At 36.1% G+C, this 24,167-nt stretch overlaps 1 non-coding gene across 1 annotated transcript; it reads right to left on the bottom strand.

Moving 5' to 3' along the window:
- Positions 1 to 23,469: 23,469 nt before the first annotated feature.
- LOC121225875 (small nucleolar RNA R71) lies at positions 23,470 to 23,575 on the bottom strand. The gene has a single exon (XR_005923779.1). It is a non-coding gene; the product is annotated as a small nucleolar RNA R71 (small nucleolar RNA).
- Between the last annotated feature and the right edge of the window lie 592 nt (positions 23,576 to 24,167).

The raw sequence follows: 24,167 nt of genomic DNA, 5'->3' as shown, positions 1-24,167 counted from the left end.
CCTTTCATGAATCTGCCATGTTGAATAAGGTAAATCCAGAAGGAGTGAGTAGTACTTCGCAGCAGGTGGAGTGTACTCCGCAGCAGGTGGAGTTTGAGCAGAGTGTGGTAATTCCAGCAGAAGGTACCACTAGTGATTCTTCATTGGCAGATGCAGAGTCAGATGAGGAAGAGGTTTCTACCCAAGAACCTCAACAGCAATCAGAGCCAATTGCAGTCAGAAGGCAGAGACGAGAAATTCAGAAACCAGCTCGTTTCACTGACATGGTAGCTTATGCACTTCCAGTTGTTGATCATATTCCATCCACTTACACCGAAGCCATTCAGAGTTTAGAGAATAATAGATGGTTAGGTGCAATGGAAGAGGAAATGCAATCTCTAGAGAAAAACAAGACGTGGAAGTTGGCACAACTACCAAAAGGGAAGAAGGCGATTGGTTGCAAATGGGTATTTGCAAAGAAAGAAGGATTTCCCGACAAAGAAGATGTTCGTTACAAGGCAAGGTTAGTGGCTAAAGGCTACGCTCAGAAGGAGGGAATTGACTATAATGAGGTATTTTCTCCAGTTGTTAAACATTCCTCCATTAGAATTTTGTTGGCCTTGGTAGCGCAGTTGAATTTGGAGCTAGCTCAACTTGATGTGAAGACCGCGTTTCTACACGGTGATTTGAAGGAGGAAATCTATATGACTCAGCCAGATGGATACAGGGTTGCTGGTAAAGAAAATTGGGTGTGTAAACTTAGCAAATCGTTGTACGGATTGAAACAATCTCCGAGACAATGGTACAAACGATTTGACAGGTTCATGAAGGACCAGAAGTACAAAAGAAGCAAATACGATCATTGTGTGTATTTGCGCAAGCTTCAAGATAGTTCCTACATCTACTTACTCTTGTATGTTGATGATATGCTGATTGCAGCAAAGAGCCAAATGGAGATTGATAGACTGAAGGCTCAGTTGAGTAAAGAGTTTGAGATGAAGGATTTAGGGGAAGCTAAGAAGATTCTCGGCATGGAAATAACTCGGGATAGAAAGAGGGGCAAACTTTGGCTGTCACAAAAACAGTATTTGGAGAAGGTACTACAACGTTTCGGTATGTCTGAAGGTACAAAACCTGTAAGTACCCCACTTGCTCCTCATTTTAAACTAAGTAACCAGTTATCTCCAACGACTAAGGAAGAACAAGAGTACATGGCAAAAGTCCCATATGCAAATGCAGTTGGAAGCTTGATGTATGCAATGGTATGTACGAGACCAGATATTTCACAGGCTGTTAGTGTTGTTAGCAGGTACATGCATGATCCGGGCAGGGGTCATTGGCAAGCTGTGAAATGGATTCTGCGGTATCTCCAAAATACCATAGATGTCGGATTGGCATTCGAGCAGGATGAATCATTTGGTCAATGCATAGTTGGATATTGTGATTCTAATTATGCAGGTGATTTGGATAAGCGACGGTCTACAACTGGCTATTTGTTTACTTTAGCGAAAGCGCCAGTTAGTTGGAAATCTACCTTACAGTCTACGGTGGCTTTGTCTACAACAGAGGCAGAGTATATGGCAATTACAGAGGCTGTGAAGGAAGCAATTTGGCTTCATGGATTGCTTAAAGACTTGGAAGTTGGTCAGAAACAACTTAAGGTGTATTCTGACAGTCAGAGTGCTATTCATTTAGCAAAGAATCAAGTTTTTCATGCACGAACGAAGCACATAGACGTTCGCTATCACTTTGTGCGGGAAATTCTCGAAGAAGAGGAGATACTTCTCCAAAAGATTCACACTACGGAGAATCCTGCAGATATGCTGACTAAGGTGGTCACAAATGGTCCCGCTTAAAACCCAACATATTAAATGCTTCCCGCAACATCCCTTTCATGTCATCCCCTCTAACAGACTGGTGGTAAGTAGTACTATCATAGGATACATCCATCCTTGAAGAGGAAGTACTAGGCGGGCATTCTCCATGAAAAAGCCATTGTTTATAACCCCGAATAAACCCATCAACAATTAGATGCTCGTATACAACTTCACAAGAATGCCAGTTTATGTTGACGCACTTATTACACGGGCAAAGAATCATGTTCTCTTGGCTTGCATATTGAAATGAAAAATTTAGAAAAGTCTGTACTCCATTTCAATAACCGTCACTTACCCTTGACAAATTCATCCAAGGCCGGTCCATTTCTTATTTCTTGAAGTCTGATTTTCACCAGAAATTACAAGGGTAAGTTGTTCAGTGGTAAGTATAAATGAGTTATGTATGTATATCATATGTTACATAATTTATGTATTAAGTAAATTATGTAAGTTATGTACGTGTATAAGTTATGTAAGTCATGTATTAAGTAAGCTATGTAAGTTGTGTATTATGTAACTTATGTAAGTTATCAAAGTAATGTATGTTATGTAAGTTGTAAGTTATGTATTGTGTAACTTATGTAAGTTACCAAATTAATGTATGTTATGTAAGTTGTAAGTTATGTATTATGTAACTTATGTAAGTTATCAAATTAATGTATGTTATGTAAGTTGTAAGTTGTAAGTTATTATGTATTATGTAAGTTATGTAAGTTATGTATTATGTAGGTTATGTAAGTGTTGTAAGATATTTAAGTTATGTAAGTTTTGTATTATGTGAGTTATGTATGCTATGTATTATGTAAGTTTATATAAAAATTTTATATAAGTTATGTATTATGTAAGGTAACATATAAGTTTATGTAAGTTATGAATGTAAGTTATGTATTATGTAAGGTATTTAAATTATTTAAGTTGTGTATTAAGTAAGTCATGTAGGCTATGTGTTATGTATGTAAATTATGATATGATTGATAAATTTTTCAAATATATATAAAATTTTAATAAATATATTAAAATTGTATATAAATATATATATCAAAGATGTTTTAAAATATAACTTTGAATACATTTCATTTAAAATATAATTTTGTAGCTTTAATCTCCGGATAATTCAAAGATCGTTACGATATGATATATATTTTGTAGCTTTTATTAATTCAAAGAACAAATTATGTCAGTAAAAAAAAAAACATTGACTTCGCATTACAAGATATAATTAATTTGTTTATATTTATGGAAACAATTTTTGTTATTAAAGAAATAATACTTTAAATTGCCATTACAAAATAAATATATTTCGAAAAAGTATATTTTTATTTTAATAGAAAATATAAATAAATATACAAATTTATTTGTATGTAAAAGATTATTAGTCATTAACATAAAACCAATTTGCAAATATAAGATCGATAATTAATCATTAATTTGAAGTAAAATTTATAATTGCAACACATAATATCGGAAATCGATGATTTATAAACTCTATTCCGATTAAACGATTCGCCCATAATTTATTCAATTACTCAAATATATAAAGTTGTTTAAGAGTTGTATTCCGAATTTTGATAGTTTAAAACAATTGCCTTTGCCGAATAGCAATTCTTAAATTTAAACATCAAATAATGTAATAAGCTGCAAAGTCAAATGGAAATTTAGCTAAATTGGTAATTGAAACTCCCTTCTAAAAATGAGAAATAATAATTAAACTATACAACTAAAATATAACAAAAAAAATTTTAACAATTTGACTTTTTTTTATAAGAAAACTAAATAGAGAAACATAGGAATAAATACCTTAAATTTCCTCAATTTCGAAGCAAATCCTGGAAAAAAAAGACAGAAATACATTAGTACCGAAAAAACAGAAGTAATTAAAGCCAAAAAACTAAAAAAAACAGGAGTTTATACTCACAAAGTTAGCTAAACTAAAAAAACTAAAAAAACCTAAATGCATAAACGATTTAAACCCATATCATATAAGTCATACATCAGCTTATAACCTATCATCAAAACTGATCAGCTTGATGAAGTAAAAAGGTACATGACATGAATTAGATGATATTAGAGGTTTAAAATTGAACATATATATGAATATATGTTGAAACCTAACCTAACCAAATCATGCGGGAGAAATCACATTTTCTTCTAAATTAAACATAAAAAAAAGTATGTCAATTGGGTAAGGATATTAGACAAACAACATTACGCAAATAATTAGATGATACTCCTTCTATTCCCAACGCTATAAAGCAGAGATTTATAAAATCCACCCCACGTGAGAAGGTGACAAATTAATTGGGGCTCATATTTTGTCAAAATTGCTACCCATTTGATTATCTTGAGTTTCGTTAAGGACATTTTGAAAATAAAGTAGATTTAAAGGCAAATAATGCAAATATAAATACTAATAACAGCCTGTTTTCTAAATAGCAAACCTATTACAAGTAGTAGTCAACCTTTGCAAGCATATTACAATCTATAAATCATAACCTATATTTAATTATTTATTACATTCAGGCATATCATACATTTCACATATATATATATCACCTAACCAATGTGAAATAGCTTAACATTATATGTTTTAATACATATGACAAACATGCCAGTACCTTATAAGTTATGCCGAATTTCATATATTAAACATCACCAAAATATATATATACTATACCATATACTTATAATTCATCTATGATTAAGCGACAATAAAAATATATTTAAATCATAAATTAACCAAAACCAAACTTATAAACTACAAACTGAATTCACATTACGCAAATAATGCATACTAAGCATAACAAATTCTCTCCACTAAATACTGAATTGATGTGGCCTAGCTATTATTATTTCATTGATTATATTGTATGCCTAAATTAAGTCTAACCTCAAACAACCTATGTTTTAATACCGAAAAATCATTACACAAACAACATTCACACATTTAGTTACTCAACCAGTAATATGAAAGTAATATGAAAGTAAATTAAACGAACAATTTGTTTCAGTAATGGACTGAAGAAATAATACATTTCCCCTTAAATGGATGCTGGAATAACTCCATATCCAAGGATATTAAAGAAATCATGATTAAAACAAAACGAAAACCATAATTTTAATAATGATTTCTCAAAATAAATCATGATTAACTATATTTAATACTGTGTTTTGTATTTAAACGCAGCACATATAAAAAGCAATTGTACGACTTTTGTAAAAGACTTTGCCGATTGACACCAGAAATCCACAAATCGGGTGGGATAGGGGTTTAAGGAAGGAGATGAAGAAGTAGCAACAACGCATCAAGGCAACACAGGAAGAAACCCTAAATTTTTTTTCGCTTTTATCTAATGAGTCACCATATTTTCGATGTTGTTTAATCGAAACCCTAAAACCCCAAATAACTCAGACTGACCTAAAACCCAAAAAATTTAATCGAAAAAGAACAGAAACGGCTTACCTATTCAATCGACAAATCTCGCAGCTGTGCCCACACAGTTTCAAGATCGACTCCGAGCACGTTTATTTCCTTTGTATTTTTCGTGAAAAGTTTTCTCCCCTTTCGACACTTAGAAAATTTCTCTCCTAATTTCTCTGCGATTTCCCTCTTGCTGTAATTGGAGGACGACACAGATAGAAAGTTAATTTGTCCTCTGAAGAAACGGCAACGTTTAAGTAAAGTTATGTAAGTTTTGCGGCGCTTTGTGGAAAAACGCCACAATCGAAATTGATTCCCTAACACGTAACGACGTCGTATATTGCAATCTTTGTGGCGTTTTTGACTAAAACGACGGTAAAGTATACCTTTTGCGGCGTTTTTATATAGAAACGCCGCTCGAACTCTCATTTTTTTTGTCTTACATTTAAATAATTAATTACCAATTTATTTAACAAATAAATAATTACTTACTTATTTATTTGTTTATTTATTTATACCAATATTATTTTGGTCCTATATATACAAATTAAATATAACTATATATATATCCATATATATCAAAAAATATATCAAATGGCCGTTAATTTGGGTTAAATGTTTTTAATTATATAACTACTATTAGTTATATTGTATCATTTAACAAGTCTCAAATTATAAATTAACCTTGTAATCTTCATATTAACCAATCAATTTATGTAGCTACATGCATAAAGCTATGATATATCATCTACCTATTATACTCAAAACTTATCTTAATATTAAATTTATTTTGGATCTATATTTTACAAATATATAAGAACATATATATTTACCTCCAAAATTAATCAATCTAATATTAACCTCTTAAGAAACCTTAAACCCCGGCCAAACCCCTAAAACCTCTCTAAGTCTTAAATCCTCCTAAACCCTAATTAACCCTATCCCTAACCCATAAATTCACGTCTGTAACCCCTAAAGCATAACCCAGCCCCTAACTCCTAAACCATAAATACCAATCCTTAAATTCATATATACCGGCCCGTACTCCTTAAAATACCATGCATCGACCAAAATATTCCCTAAATATTCTTTAATAATAAAAAAATATAGTGAAAATCTATTAAACAACCAGTTATATATATATATAGTTAAAAATGTTGTATAAAGTTGAAATAAGGTAGCAATATTATCTTTATGACAAAATTTCGTATGAACCTTCAAATGTCCTTTTAACAAATGGAAAAAAAATTGTTATAATAAACTTGGTATGTAACACCCCGAACCCGAAACCGACACCGGAGTCGAACACGAGGTGTTAACTGGCTTTAACCCCTTACTAAATTTATTTTCCAGACACTGCCCAATCTGTGTACTAGTCGTTTTAAAAATCATATCTTGAGTTTCGTAACTCGAAAATCAGTTTCGTAATTTTTCCCAGAAACTAGACTCATGTGCCCATCTATGTATTTTTTTCTAGAATTTTTGGTTGGGCCAATTAGTACAGTTTATTAGTCAAAGTCTCCCAAGTTGCAGGGGTCGACTACACTGACCTTTGCCCATTACGACTTGGATATCTCCCTGCACGGGGCTTCAATACTGATGCCGATTGTTTCTATGAAAACTAGACTCAGAGAGGAATCTGTACATATATGGTACGACCCCTAATTATCTCTGGTTAATTTATAATGAATTTCCGAAGTCGGAGCAGGGAATCCAGAAACCGTTCTGGCCCTGTCCCACAAAAATCTGATTATCTCTTAATATACTGCCCATATGATCTTTTCGTTACTTCCTCATGAAAGCAGACTCATCGAGCTTCGATTACATAATTTATTCATCAATTAATTCCACTCCTACTATTTTTAGTGATTTTTCAATCTCATGACACTGCTGCTGCCAGCATCTGTTACGAAAGTAACTAGGTCCATTTCATGCCTACCCTTGATCCAACTCAATCGAACATTCGTGCCATTTTCGCATGGCTTAAAGTTTACATGCCATAATTCAAACACAACGTACTAGCTTATACATGCCAAAATGATCTTCTAAGCACACTAAGAAGAAAGTACCAAAACTTGCTATCCGGTGTGATGACTTCGATGACGGCCCGACCCCGCAAAAATAGATGAGTCCAAGCAACCTATAATGGGTGACAAGGAAACACCGGGTGAGTTTATAACTCAGTAAGTCATAAGCAATGCACTACTATACATCAATAACATTATCACAAGAGGAAACAAAATGGAATGAGACAATTTACTCCATCCATACCGAACCATGCCATAGTTCCTCCAACCTATCGATTCAATTTCATATCAATTCATGCATTCACAATCCATATACTCATCAATAGGACATTGAAGCATTTTCATAAATCAATTTATTTTCGTTACAATCAAACAACAAAACGGCCTTTCACCCATCCTACGATAAATTTTTATGTACGTGACTTCAAGTATAGTTGTCACATAGGTTCAACTTACCGAGCTCAACACCAAGTATAAGCATAGCACATATTAGCCATGTACTCAAGACACTTACCCGATCCGCTGTCCGCGATCGACTCAATGGTGTCGCACACATAGTGTCCATAATGATTCACGAATGTATATTGAGCCCGCACACTCAGTGCCATATAATCAACTCGCACACTTAGTGCTACGTAATCAAATCGCACACTTAGTGCTACATAGTCAGACTCGCACACTTAGTGCCGCATGGTCAATTCGCACACTTAGTGCATCATATTCATTTCGCACACTTAGTACAACATAGTCGAATCGCACACTTAGTGCTGTACAATTTAATCCCGCGCACTTAGCGCCAATCTCATGGTCATAAATGGTTATCCCGCACGTTTAGTGCCGAGATCAACAACTCAGTACATCTTACCTCTTTTCTTTCATTCAACAATTTCATCATCACATACGTAAATGCATATATATATATATATGTATATTTATTCATTCCATTCAGCATCAATACATACACATTATGACCATTTGAAATAATACCAACTACATGCTTAATGACTTACCTCGTGTTGGGTAAGACGGTTCCAACTCGGCTACTCGATAACCTTTTCTTTGCCTTTGCTCGATTCACCTCCTTTAACTCCTTGAGCTAAATCAATAATTTAACTAGTTTAACCACCTTGCTAAATATTTACAATCCAATTTCACATGTATATGTATGTTAGTATATTCGGCCAATAACCTCATGCAACTACCAAAGCCGAATCAACTAAATATACTTATGAATATATATATATATATCATCATCGAAATCACCTAAGCTTAGACATCAATTTTTAATTCCAAGCAAGTTGCCGAATGCAACCTTACTAAATTTTCATGGATTCAATATACCATTACCATGGGATCAACAACCAAAAATTCATAGACAATTTAGGAAAATCACATTACAAATCTCAAATTCAAGCAAAGACCATGGCCGAAATGCATGTATACATGTACAATGTCAACTATAACATCATTTAAGTCCACATATAACTACATTTCTTAAGTTCCACATCTTAATGCCCATTATAGCCACTCCCCTAGTCTAAATCTAGCAATCGGCAACACCACCTTTCCACTATGTTAGCCGAATACTCATTCTCTTCCTAGTCCTAAGTTCGGCACCTCCAACAAAATAGCTTAACAATTTTCAACTTTCATGCTAACATAACAAGCAACTTAACACATCCATATAACTAGCATGCTAATAGCATCAAGGTATCAACTAGCTTTTATTTTTAAACTCCTTAGCCGAATCCTAACTCTCCAACAACCCCAAATCCAACCATGGAATAGATAGAATCTAGACTCATCACCCCAAAGGTAGGGTAAGCTTCCAAAATATCATTGAACATACCTTGGTCTAAAGGACCACCTTGGCCGAATCTTGCTTCCTCTTCTTCCTCTAGTTAGAACAATTGCAAAAGAAAGAAAATATGAACACTCCTTCTTCCCTCCTTATTAAGCATTCAAACTCCCTCATTTTTCATGCCACAACATCAAACACTCCCCCTAGGCACAAGCAATGGCCGAATTCCTTCCAAGTTCTTTTCTCCCCTTCTTTTTCTTGGTTTTTCGGCTAGGAGATGGCAAGTATGACACCCATTTTTTTTTGTTCCCTTTTCTATTATTATCCCCATCATTTGTTCACCAAAGAAACATATTAAATTAGAATGAGTGGAGCATCATCACTCCTTGGCCGGCCACCATGAATTTTATGGGCAAATTGACATGCAAAGCCATGCTTCCTCAACCTATTATTAGTTAATCCTTATAATTCATCTATCATCTTTTCTAACTTCGTCAACTAGGTCCTTTTTGAATGAATTCACAATCCTAATGCTAATATTAAGCATTTAATTTCTCATATATTCACTGTCACACAACAATTTATGCAATTAAAACACGAAAATAAATTTTTGGCTCGATAATGTGGTCTCGAAACCACATTCCGACCAGGGTCTAATTTGGGTTGTCACAACTCTCCCCCACATAAGAAATTTTCGTCCCCGAAAATCTTACCGGTAAATAGGTTTGGGTATCGTTCTTTCATTGAGCTCTCGGTTTCCCAGGTTGCTTCCTCGATCCCGTGTTTAAGCCACAACACCTTAACCAACGGAACCCTCTTATTTCGCAACTCTTTCACTTCACGAGTTAGGATACGAATCGGTTCTTCTTCATAGCTCATATCAGCCTGAATTTCAACCTCCGACGGACTAATTATGTGCGAAGGATCAGATCTATAGCGCCGAAGCATCGAAACATGAAAGACGTCGTGAATCTTTTCAAGTTCAAGAGGCAAAATCAATCTATATGCAACCGGCCCCACTCGTTCGGAAATTTCGTACGGCCCAATGAATCTCGGGCTCAACTTACCTTTACGGCCAAATCTGAGTACCTTTTTCCAAGGCGAAACTTTGAGGAACACTTTATCTCCCACCTGATATTCAATGTCCTTCCGTTTCAGATCCGCATACGATTTTTGACGATCTGTGGCTACCTTCAGACTTTCACGGATTACCTTTACTTTCTGTTCGGCATCTTTAATCAAATCAACTCCGAAAATTTTACTTTCACCGAGCTCGGTCCAAAACAATGGCGTTCGGCATTTACGACCGTACAAAGCCTCGTAAGGTGCCATCTTAATACTTGATTGAAAACTATTGTTATAAGCGAATTCAATCAAAGGTACATACCGTTCCCATGAACCACTAAACTCAAGGATGCAGCATCTCAGCATATCCTCGAGTATCTGAATTATCCGCTCGGATTGACCATCGGTTTGGGGATGAAAAGCGGTGCTAAAATACAGCTTGGTACCCAAAGCTTCTTGCAATTTCTTCCAAAATCGCGAGGTGAATCTCGGATCTCTATCCGACACGATAGAAATAGGTACTCCATGTAATCTCACAATCTGAGTAACATACAATTCGGCTAGTTTATCCAATGAAAAATCCGTACGCACGGGGATAAAGTGAGCCGACTTAGTCAGCCTATCAACAACAACCCAAATCGCATCCTTCTTACTTGAGGACAATGGCAGTCCGGACACAAAGTCCATTGTGACTCGGTCCCATTTCCACTCGGGTATCATGATCGGCTGAAGTAATCCTGAAGGCACTTGATGTTCCGCTTTCACCTGTTGACATATTAAACATCTCGAAACAAAGTCGGAGATGTCTCGCTTCATACCATGCCACCAAAACCGACGTTTCAAGTCGTTGTACATTTTCGTGCTCCCCGGGTGAATTGACATTCGGCTACAATGGGCTTCGTTCAGTATCATCGGAATGAGTTCCGAATTCCTTGGAATGCACAAACGACTTCTAAACCTCAAACAACCATCATCATCAATCTGAAACTCCGATTCCTTGTTCGGAACACACTCAGCTCGTTTTGCAACCAATTCATCATCAACTTTCTGAGCTTCACGAATTTGATGAGTCAATAATGGTTTGGCTTTTAATTCAGCTACTAACACATTGTCAGGTAGAACAGACAAGTGTACATTCATCGCTCGCAAAGCAAACAGTGATTTCTGGCTTAAGGCGTCCGCAACCACATTAGCCTTTCCCGGGTGGTAATCAATGACAAGCTCGTAATCTTTCAACAACTCAAGCCAACGTCTTTGTCGCAGATTCAAGTCTCGTTGAGTCATCAAGTATTTGAGACTTTTGTGATCCGAAAACACATGGCACTTCTCACCAAACAAATAATGTCGCCATATTTTCAATGCAAACACAATGGCGGCTAGTTCAAGATCATGGGTCGGATAATTTCTCTCGTGTGGCTTCAATTGTCTTGACGCATAGGCCACAACTCGACCTTCTTGCATCAATACGCAACCCAACCCAAGTAGGGATGCGTCACTATAAATGACAAACTCTTTACCCGATTCGGGTTGCACCAAAATTGGAGCTTCAGTCAGATGAGTTTTCAGTTGATCGAAGCTTTTCTGACATTTCTCCGTCCATTCAAACTTAACATCCTTCTGAAGTAGCTTTGTCATTGGTGTGGCTATCATCGAGAAACCTTTGACAAATCGTCGGTAATAACCGGTGAGCCCTAGAAAGCTCCGGACTTCGGTAACATTTCTCGGAGGCTTCCAGTTAAGTATGGCTGAAATTTTGCTCGGGTCAACTCGAATACCCAATGCGGATACCACATGACCCAAGAAGCTAACCTCTCTTAACCAGAACTCACACTTACTGAACTTAGCATATAACTGCTTATCCCGCAAAATTTGCAACACTTGCCTCAGATGCTCAGCATGTTCGGTCTCATCTCTTGAATAGACCAAGATGTCATCAATAAACACAACTACGAACCGATCCAAATACGGCCTGAAGATCCGATTCATCAAATCCATAAACACCGCAGGGGCATTAGTGAGCCCGAACGGCATCACTAAGAACTCGTAGTGACCGTACCTCGTTCTGAAAGCAGTTTTGGGTACGTCCGAATCTCGAATCCGCAACTGATAATAACCCGATCTCAAATCTATCTTTGAAAACACCGATGCTCCCTTTAATTGATCGAACAGATCATCAATACGCGGTAACGGATACTTATTCTTTATCGTCACTTTGTTCAGTTGACGATAATCAATGCACAACTTCATGGTTCCGTCCTTCTTTTTCACGAACAATACTGGGGCACCCCAAGGTGAGAAACTCGGTCGAGCGAAACCTCTATCCGTCAATTCTTGCAACTGAGCTTTCAACTCTTTTAACTCGGTTAGTGCCATACGATACGGAGCGATCGAAATAGGCGTAGTTCCAGGTACAAGCTCAATACCAAACTCTACCTCCCGAACAGGTGGCAAACCCGGTAACTCTTCAGGAAAAACATCCGGGTATTCACAGACCACCGGCACCGATTCGGGTTTCTTTTCTAACTCCTTGTCATCAAGTACATACGCGAGGTATGCTTCGCACCCTTTCCTTACATATTTCTGGGCCAACATTACTGATATTACAGCTGGCAACCCCCTTAAGTCCGCAGACTCAACTCGGATTATTTCGTTATTTGCGCACTTCAAATCGATAGTCTTGCTTTTGCAATTCACAACCGCATCATGCGCGGTTAACCAATCCAAACCAAGAATAACATCAAACTCGTCGAACGGCAAAAGCATCAAATCGGCCGGAAAACAGGATTCTCGGATTATTAGAGGGCATCTCTTACACACTTTATCAACAAGTACGCATTGGCCCAAAGGGTTTGATACTCGAATTACGAGCTCAGTAGACTCAACAGGTAGAGTCTTACTGGTTGCTAAGGTTTCGCATACATATGAATGAGTAGAACCAGGGTCAATCAATGCAATCACATTAGTATCAAAGAGAGTGAAAGTACCAGTGATGACGTCGGGGGAGGATGCCTCCTCTCGTGCGCGAATGGCATATGCTCTAGCAGGAGCACGGTTCTCGGCGCGATCGGCCGTATCAGAAGCCCCCCTCTGACTACCACCCCTGCCTCTAAAATTCTCGGTGGTCTACCTCTAGATGTCACTCCACTAGGTCTTGCACCTTGAATCTTATTCTTCTCATCCAGCTCCGTGCAATCTCTAATGAGGTGGTCCTTCGAACCGCATCCGTAACAGACCCTGCTAGTAGACTTGCCCCAACATTCACCTAGGTGTCGTCTTCCACATTGGGGACATTCAGGTTTCTCGTGACGATTATTGCCCACACTAGCTACCGAAGTAGCTCGGGAGCCCATCGATGGTCTTGCCCTGATGGAAATTCCCGCAGTCGCCCTCGACTTATTAATGTCCTCCCTGAACTTCTTTACAGCTGAGAACGGAGCTTTACCCGTCGATCCTTTACGATAATCTCTAGCTTCAAATTCAGCCTTCCTCTTCTCCTTTCCAAGTTCTTCCGCCTTGCAGGCTCGTTCGACTAGTGTTACGAATTCTTTTATTTCCAAAATACCCATTAGTAGCTTTAAATCTTCATTCAATCCTTCCTCGAATCTTTTGCACATAGCAACCTCATCAGCTACACACTCCCGGGCATACCTACTAAGTCTTACGAATTCATGTTCGTATTCAGATACACTCATACGGCCTTGCTTGAGTTCCAAGAACTCCTTACGCTTCTGGTCAATGAACCGTTGGCTAATAAATTTCTTCCGGAATTCCGTTTGAAAGAAGTCCCAAGTTACTTGCTCGTTCGGGACTATGGAAATCAAGGTCCTCCACCAATAGTAGGCTGAGTCTCGCAACAAAGATACAGCACATTTTAGACATTCATCGGGTGTGCATGACAATTCATCGAACACCCGAATGGTGTTATCAAGCCAGAACTCGGCCCTTTCGGCATCATCAGTTACTATGGCCTTGAACTCCTCGGCCCCACGCTTCCTAATCAAGTCTACAGGTGGCTTACTCAGCCTCACAGGATCAGCGACTGATGGCCTTACAGGCTCTTGGGGTGGATTATTCAAATTTGGGAATTGTTGGACAGCCGGGTTGGTTCGGGCATATTGCGCGACCCACTCATTCATCATGGTAAAGAAGGCTTGTTTAGCCCCCTCACCTTGATTATTCGCAGATGACTGAGGTTCAACAGGCGGCGTCCCTTGCGCAGGAGCAGCCGCTATGCTCACAACGTCATCCGCTAGAGTTCTTTCTTCACCGGGATCCATTTACTAATCAAAACAAAACATTTCAACCGTCAGAAGTCATCACCCTTTTAAACATTAACATTATGGCATGTATAGCTAGACTCATACGTGCTATGGTAGTCCTAGAACCGACTAAACCATGGCTCTGATACCAATAAAATGTAACACCCCGAACCCGAAACCGACACCGGAGTCGAACACGAGGTGTTAACTGGCTTTAACCCCTTACTAAATTTATTTTCCAGACACTGCCCAATCTGTGTACTAGTCGTTTTAAAAATCATATCTTGAGTTTCGTAACTCGAAAATTAGTTTCGTAATTTTTCCCAGAAACTAGACTCATGTGCCCATCTATGTATTTTTTTCTAGAATTTTTGGTTGGGCCAATTAGTACAGTTTATTAGTCAAAGTCTCCCAAGTTGCAGGGGTCGACTACACTGACCTTTGCCCATTACGACTTGGATATCTCCCTGCACGGGGCTTCAATACTGATGCCGATTGTTTCTATGAAAACTAGACTCAGAGAGGAATCTGTACATATATGGTACGACCCCTAATTATCTCTGGTTAATTTATAATGAATTTCCGAAGTCGGAGCAGGGAATCCAGAAACCGTTCTGGCCCTGTCCCACAAAAATCTGATTATCTCTTAATATACTACCCATATGATCTTTTCGTTACTTCCTCATGAAAGCAGACTCATCGAGCTTCGATTACATAATTTATTCATCAATTAATTCCACTCCTACTATTTTTAGTGATTTTTCAATCTCATGACACTGCTGCTGCCAGCATCTGTTACGAAAGTAACTAGGTCCATTTCATGCCTACCCTTGATCCAACTCAATCGAACATTCGTGCCATTTTCGCATGGCTTAAAGTTTACATGCCATAATTCAAACACAACGTACTAGCTTATACATGCCAAAATGATCTTCTAAGCACACTAAGAAGAAAGTACCAAAACTTGCTATCCGGTGTGATGACTTCGATGACGGCCCGACCCCGCAAAAATAGATGAGTCCAAGCAACTTATAATGGGTGACAAGGAAACACCGGGTGAGTTTATAACTCAGTAAGTCATAAGCAATGCACTACTATACATCAATAACATTATCACAAGAGGAAACAAAATGGAATGAGACAATTTACTCCATCCATACCGAACCATGCCATAGTTCCTCCAACCTATCGATTCAATTTCATATCAATTCATGCATTCACAATCCATATACTCATCAATAGGACATTGAAGCATTTTCATAAATCAATTTATTTTCGTTACAATCAAACAACAAAACGGCCTTTTACCCATCCTACGATAAATTTTTATGTACGTGACTTCAAGTATAGTTGTCACATAGGTTCAACTTACCGAGCTCAACACCAAGTATAAGCATAGCACATATTAGCCATGTACTCAAGACACTTACCCGATCCGCTGTCCGCGATCGACTCAATGGTGTCGCACACATAGTGTCCATAATGATTCACGAATGTATATTGAGCCCGCACACTCAGTGCTATATAATCAACTCGCACACTTAGTGCTACGTAATCAAATCGCACACTTAGTGCTACATAGTCAGACTCGCACACTTAGTGCCACATGGTCAATTCGCACACTTAGTGCATCATATTCATTTCGCACACTTAGTACAACATAGTCGAATCGCACACTTAGTGCTGTACAATTTAATCCCGCGCACTTAGCGCCAATCTCATGGTCATAAATGGTTATCCCGCACGTTTAGTGCCGAGATCAACAACTCAGTACATCTTACCTCTTTTCTTTCATTCAACAATTTCATCATCACATACGTAAATGCATATATATATATATGTATATTTATTCATTCCATTCAGCATCAATACATACACATTATGACCATTTGAAATAATACCAACTACATGCTTAATGACTTACCTCGTGTTGGGTAAGACGGTTCCAACTCGGCTACTCGATAACCTTTTCTTTGCCTTTGCTCGATTCACCTCCTTTAACTCCTTGAGCTAAATCAATAATTTAACTAGTTTAACCACCTTGCTAAATATTTACAATCCAATTTCACATGTATATGTATGTTAGTATATTCGGCCAATAACCTCATGCAACTACCAAAGCCGAATCAACTAAATATACTTATGAATATATATATATATCATCATCGAAATCACCTAAGCTTAGACATCAATTTTTAATTCCAAGCAAGTTGCCGAATGCAACCTTACTAAATTTTCATGGATTCAATATACCATTACCATGGGATCAACAACCAAAAATTCATAGACAATTTAGGAAAATCACATTACAAATCTCAAATTCAAGCAAAGACCATGGCCGAAATGCATGTATACATGTACAATGTCAACTATAACATCATTTAAGTCCACATATAACTACATTTCTTAAGTTCCACATCTTAATGCCCATTATAGCCACTCCCCTAGTCTAAATCTAGCAATCGGCAACACCACCTTTCCACTATGTTAGCCGAATACTCATTCTCTTCCTAGTCCTAAGTTCGGCACCTCCAACAAAATAGCTTAACAATTTTCAACTTTCATGCTAACATAACAAGCAACTTAACACATCCATATAACTAGCATGCTAATAGCATCAAGGTATCAACTAGCTTTTATTTTTAAACTCCTTAGCCGAATCCTAACTCTCCAACAACCCCAAATCCAACCATGGAATAGATAGAATCTAGACTCATCACCCCAAAGGTAGGGTAAGCTTCCAAAAATATCATTGAACATACCTTGGTCTAAAGGACCACCTTGGCCGAATCTTGCTTCCTCTTCTTCCTCTAGTTAGAACAATTGCAAAAGAAAGAAAATATGAACACTCCTTCTTCCCTCCTTATTAAGCATTCAAACTCCCTCATTTTTCATGCCACAACATCAAACACTCCCCCTAGGCACAAGCAATGGCCGAATTCCTTCCAAGTTCTTTTCTCCCCTTCTTTTTCTTGGTTTTTCGGCTAGGAGATGGCAAGTATGACACCCATTTTTTTTGTTCCCTTTTCTATTATTATCCCCATCATTTGTTCACCAAAGAAACATATTAAATTAGAATGAGTGGAGCATCATCACTCCTTGGCCGGCCACCATGAATTTTATGGGCAAATTGACATGCAAAGCCATGCTTCCTCAACCTATTATTAGTTAATCCTTATAATTCATCTATCATCTTTTCTAACTTCGTCAACTAGGTCCTTTTTGAATGAATTCACAATCCTAATGCTAATATTAAGCATTTAATTTCTCATATATTCACTGTCACACAACAATTTATGCAATTAAAACACGAAAATAAATTTTTGGCTCGATAATGTGGTCTCGAAACCACATTCCGACCAGGGTCTAATTTGGGTTGTCACATGGTACAACAAATTTTGTCTCTTTATATAAAAAACAATTTTTTTTATAAAATTTGGTATAGAAAATGCATTTTTTTCGATAATAAATTCGTAAAGGATGAGGACACGGGTTAAATGGCCTTTAAAGAAACGGCGCCTTTTAAATTAATTTTAAGTCACATTTGCGGCATTTATGCGTAAAAACGCCACTAAATTTTTAATTACAGAAAGAAACGGTGACGTTTTCACAAAATTGTTGACATATTTGCGGCGTTTTTCATAAAAACGCCAGTAATAGAGTACATCATTCAACTGAAACGACGCCGTTCTGACAGAGTTTCAAGAATATTAGCGGCGCTTCCTTAGAAAATGCCACAATAGAAACTGATTCCCTAACACGTAACGACGTCGTATATTTCAATATTTGTGGCGTTTTTGACTAAAACGCCGGTAAAGGCTATTATATATATCTATTAATTATAATATAAACTATACTAAACTTCAATATATTAAATTTATTGATCTGGATTTATTTTACAAATATATAAGAACATATATATATTTACCGTAAAAATTAATCAATCTAATATTAACCTATTAAGAAACCCTATCATGACCGTTTAAACCCCCCGACCAAACCCAAATAATTCCCTAAATTAATATTCTTTAATAATCACAAAATGTAGTGAAAATCTATTAAACAACAAGTTATATATAGTTAAAAATGTTGTACAAAGTTGAAATATGCCAGCAATATTATCTTTATGACCCAAATTTTCGTATGGATCTAAATATAAGTTTTTATCATTTTTGAAAGTATCAATATTTTTGCATCTGGTATTGCTATAGCCATATATATCAAAAAAATCAAATGGTTAGGATTAAATGTTTTTAAATATACAAGATAATTAATTGTATCATTTAACAAGTCTCAAATTATAACCAATCAATCGACATGCATAAAGTGATCATGATCTACCTATTATAATATTCAATATATTAAATTTATTATGGATCTATTTTACAAATATATAAGAACATATATATTTACCATAAAAAATAATCAAAAACTAATATTAATCTAAATTAAACCCTAACATGACCGTTGAAACCCTAAATCTCAAACCCCTAAACCTCTAACCCCTAAATTAACCTTAAATCCCAAACCTTAAATCTATACCCCGTACTCCTTAAAATACCGTCCATAAAAAAATTCCCTAAATCTTTAATATATATAATCATAAAACATATTTTGTATAAATTGGTGTTTTATATTAATTTCTTTGATTTATTTAGTCGAACAGTACTAACAAAATTTATTACTCTTATAAAAGTTAATTCTATTTTTAATTTATTCTTTACAATACAAAAATTTAAGTTTTATTATATTTTATTTTATTCATAATTTAATATATTTTCTCTCGTAAAGTAGTTTAAATCAACTGTGATTGAAAATTAGTAATAAATAGTTAGCTGTTATATACATATACGACTTCTCTTTAATAAAAAATTTTTGTATTAATCAATAATATTTGTTAATTATAATTTAAATGTAAATTGTACCACTATATAATAAATAGAACAAATATTAATTATTGCAACTTATAAGATTTTTGTTACTATTAGCGGCGCTTAGAAACAAACGCCGCTAAAGGCAGGAGAATTAGTGGCACTCAGATAAAAACGTCACTAAAGATCCGAGCATTAGCGGCGCTTAGACAAAAACGTCACTAAAGGCCAGAGGATTAGTGGCGCTGAGATAAAAACGCCACTATAGCTCCGAGCCTTAGCGGCGCTTAGACAAAAACGCCGCTAAAGGCCAGAGCTTTAGTGGCGCTCATATAAAAATGCCGCTAAAGATCGGGGCATTAGCGGCGCCAAGGTAAAAACGCCACTAAAGATCCGAGCATTAGCGGCGCACAAATAAAAACGCCGCTAAAGGTTTAAAAATCGCAAAAACGACGTCGTTGGTCTTAGGTTTCTTGTGGCGCTTTATATAAATCGCCGCTAATTCCTATTTTTAGCGGCGCTTCTTGGAAATCGTCGCAGATTCTCTACCTTTAGCGGCGCTTTGGCTAAATCGCCGCTAATGCTCGATTTTTTTGTGGCGCTTTTGTTCCAAACGCCGCTAAAAGTGCCGCTAAAAGCCTATTCTGGTGTAGTGATATTGTAATAGCTATTTTTAGGAAGTTACTTTTTATTTACTTAGATTTTAGGTTAACAGTCGAAATTGATATAAGCTTCGAGATTTGTCTAGGTTATGTAATGAGTGTTTATTGAGTGTACTATAGTTTGTTCCTTTCAGGAACTATTTTGTGGGAGAGTGCAAACTATTATTGTAAACATGGTTTAAGTGTTTATTGCCCAAGTTCTCAGGGAGAGGATTTTGAGGTGAGTGTTCCAGTCTTTAGGAACAAAAGTGAGATCTCTATACTTGGAGAGTGATAGAGCGTGAATTACTTGTTGTATTGTGGATTAAAGATAGTGGAATTATTCATTGAGCTAGGCTCTGCAGATGTAAGAAAATTGAACTGCGTAAACAAACCTTAGTGTTATTTGATTTTTTTTGTTTCCACAGTTTGGCAATGTCAAGTAGTAGTGGCCACTGCAGTCTAACACTTCCATTGCAATTCTCATTTTAAGCAATCAATCAATTTAAGATAGCAATAATTTTGATATTTTTAAAATTTTCTTAACAACAATTATAAAAAATATATATAAAAATAAATAAAAAATCATATAAAAAATCAATTGCAATAAAGAAAAATAAAGAATTTTGCAGCTAATTTTTCCACATTCAATCTCATAAAAATTCACAGTATTTGAACTTTCACAAAAAAATTAAATACTCATTTAGTTTGACCCTACTCATTTTTTCATTAATCTAACCCCAACTCTCTCCCTAATAGAATCTTTAAAGGTAAATACATTTCGAGGAATGATTTATTAAGTTCTGATGAGGGCACCAACTGCTCGTTTGTTTGGAAAAGGATTTTTCTACCAAGGATTTGTTGTTGAGAGGCATTAGTGGAGGGTTAGGACTAGGCATTCAATTGTCTTTTAAATGAACCTATGGCTAGCTGATGATAATAGTTTTTATGTCACATCGAGCCCTTTGTTGGGTATAGAGAACTTGTGTGTATGCAATCTATTCCAAACTGTTGGTAAGGGTTGGGATATCAATCTTATTTGTGGCATGAATGAAACTTATTGAGGCAAGTCGCATTCTAAAGTTTCTCATCAACTATTTTCAATTGAACAATGATGGGTTTGGCACTATGATCATTGATGTAGATACACTTTGAAATATGGCTATCGACTTTCTTTTGATTTGAGGGATCGTTCGCTTTTGTATAAGGTGTAGGGGTCATGGCTTAAGCTATGCAACTCTTCTCTTCCCCCAAAAGTTAAAGACTTTGTATGGCGGTGCTTGTGTAATTTTCTACCTTTTTGGTGTCAGCTAGGAGAAAAAGGTTGCAACGTCTCTCTTACATGTGTGTGGAGTGGGGAGTATAAATATGTCAATCATGGTTTTTTGGGGTGTTCGACTACAACATCAATGTGGCCTTTGGCTAGCATTACTCCCTCTGTTTTGTCCTTATCTGATTAGCTCAAAAGCTTGTTTGAGATAGTTGTTGTTACACCATTGAGCTTGATAAATGCTAAAAGTAACATGTTTTAGCCACATTCTTAATGCATTTTATGGTGAACTTTATGCTCCTAATCCTTTAAATTCATGTTTTTATACTTAAGAGAGTATTTTGGGAGCAAAAGGAGTAAAAAATAAGCAAAAATGGGAAAATTGAAGCAAGTTTAAGGAGCCACACGGGCTGGACCATCACACACGGGCTGGGCACATAGTCGTGTGAGCCACACGAGCTGCCACACGACCATGTGCCAAACCGTGTAGATTTCACGAATCGCGCTCCAAACACGCGAAAAAATGCAATTTTTAGGTTTTTCAGGCATTCTAAGACCTATATATACCAAATATAATAAGATTGGAGCAAGCCGCCAGAGGATACTCAAGAAAAAAACACAAAAAACACTATTAAAGCTGACTTAGAAGCAGATTTCCATAGAGATTGAATATCTCCTTTTGGTTTCTTTGAAGTTTATTATGAGTTTCTTTATTTCTTGTGATTATATTGTCTTTGAAATGTCTTTATTTGCGATTGTGAACTAATTTTCTAAATACCTAAGGGAGATGAACCCTATGATGAATGTTGTCTTTTGATTTCTGTTTTATGCAATAAATACTTGAATCTTGTTCTCAATCATGTGTGGTTAATTCTTGGTTTAATATTTCTAGACTATTAATCCATGTTTGTTGTGCTTAAATTAGAGGAGGAATAGACCCTGTTTAAGAGTAGATCTAGCATAATTGAGTGGATTTGCATGCAATCCTAAAAATAGGATAACATAAATCTACTAGATTAGAGTCAAATCTAATAAGGGGATCCATAGATCGAGTTAATGCGATAATAGGGGTTTTAATTAGAAAGAAATTTCAATTAATCAACCTAGAGTCAGTTGCTCTTACTCTTGAAAGATATATTAGCATAATTTAGGGATTTCTACGGATCAGGATACTAACTCTTGAAAGAGATATTAGCATAATTTAGGGATTTCTACGGATCAAGATACTAAGTGAAGAAATTGTTTAATTCAGATTGATAATGACAAATGAAATCTAGGTGAATTCTTTCCTGGGTATTGTTTCGCTTCTTGGTTGTTAATCGTTTATTTTCCTGATTTTTCTTTGTTGTGTTCTTTAGTTAATTAATTAATTTAATTTTAGTTTTAATCAATCTATCCAATTTTTTGGTTATATAATAGAAATACAATAATTAATAATATGTTTAGTCCTCGTGGGAACGATATCTTTGTTCACTGTAGCTATTCTATTAATTGATAGGTGCACTTGCCTTTGTCAAATTTTTAGTTGGTTTCGTGGACATCAAGTTTTTGGCATCATTGTTAAGGAATAAAGTATTAGGAAAACCTTATTTCTATTAATTTAGTCATTATTTATTTTTATTTTTATTTTAATAATTTTTTTAATTTAATTTTTATATTCTAATTTTTTGTTTTTTTGCTTCTGGTAGGTTCTTTTGGTTTATGACTAGAGGAAACCTATTGGATCCATTACTTTTTTCACTGAGATTGAAAAGACTACTCACAGAAATCATAGAGAGGTTAGAGAAGAAAGGCAAAATCAACAGAATATAGTAAACAATCAAGAGGAAAAGGATATTATTGTGGAGATGCGTGACAATCAAAATAATCAGCTACCTCTTGCAAACCCTGCTCTTCGGACTATGTATGATTATGCTAAGCTTACTCTGATTGGGACTGCATTGAGTATTGTAAGACCTACCATCACTGCAAACAATTTTAAGTTGAAGCTGAACACAATTTAGATGGTACAATAGTATATTCAGTTTGATAGTTTGCAAGATAAAGATTTGAATACTCACTTGGCTAACTTTCTAGAGATTTGTGACACATTCAAGATAAATGGTGCTTTTGATGACGCTATATGCTTACGGTTGTTCCCGTTCTCTTTGAGGACCAAAGAAAAACAGTGGTTAAATTCATTGCCACGAGGTTCTATCATGACTTGGGATCAAATGACCGAGAAGTTTCTGTTGAAATACTTCCCACCGGCTAAAACAACTAAGTTGAGGAACAACATCTCTTATTTTTCCCAAATTGATTTGGAGACATTATATGATGCATGGGAGAGATTTAAGGATTATTGAGGACATTCCCTCATCAAAGGTTACCTTTGTGGTTATAAGATTAAATTTCTACAATGATTTGAATCTCTTGACTAGGTAATTAATTGATGCAGTAGCTGGTGGAGCACTGAATAATAAAACACCTAAGGTAGCTCAAGAGTTTATTGAGGAAATAACACTGAATAACTATCAGTGGCAAGTTATGATAACAAAATCAATGAAAGCAGCATGTGTTTTTAATCTAGATGCAGATGCTATGTTGACAAGTCAAGTGGAAACACTGAATAAGAAAATTGATGGTTTGACTTTTTCAAAACAGGTGAATCCGGCAGTGCAATATGATGTGAATGGAGAGGGGATGATCAATCCAGAATTTTTACCTTTTGGTTCTAGTATGGAGTATGAGCAAGCCAATTTTATAAGTAACAATTCTAAACCTCAAAATAACTAATATAGCAATAACTATAATGCATGTTGGAAGAACCATCCAAAATTTTCTTGGGGTGGTCAAGGAAATCAAAGCTTACAACCCCTTCCGGGTTTTCAGCAACCTTATCAGGAAGAAAAGAAGTCAAACATTAAAGAGATGTAGGTTACATTTATTTCGGTGTTAGAAACTCGATTTCAAAATACTG

The sequence above is a fragment of the Gossypium hirsutum genome, chromosome D13 (assembly GCF_007990345.1).
Source record: "Gossypium hirsutum isolate 1008001.06 chromosome D13, Gossypium_hirsutum_v2.1, whole genome shotgun sequence".
Lineage (NCBI taxonomy): Eukaryota > Viridiplantae > Streptophyta > Magnoliopsida > Malvales > Malvaceae > Gossypium > Gossypium hirsutum.
The sequence above is the reverse complement of the archived record's forward strand: the minus strand, read 5'-3'. Positions and strand labels throughout refer to the sequence as shown.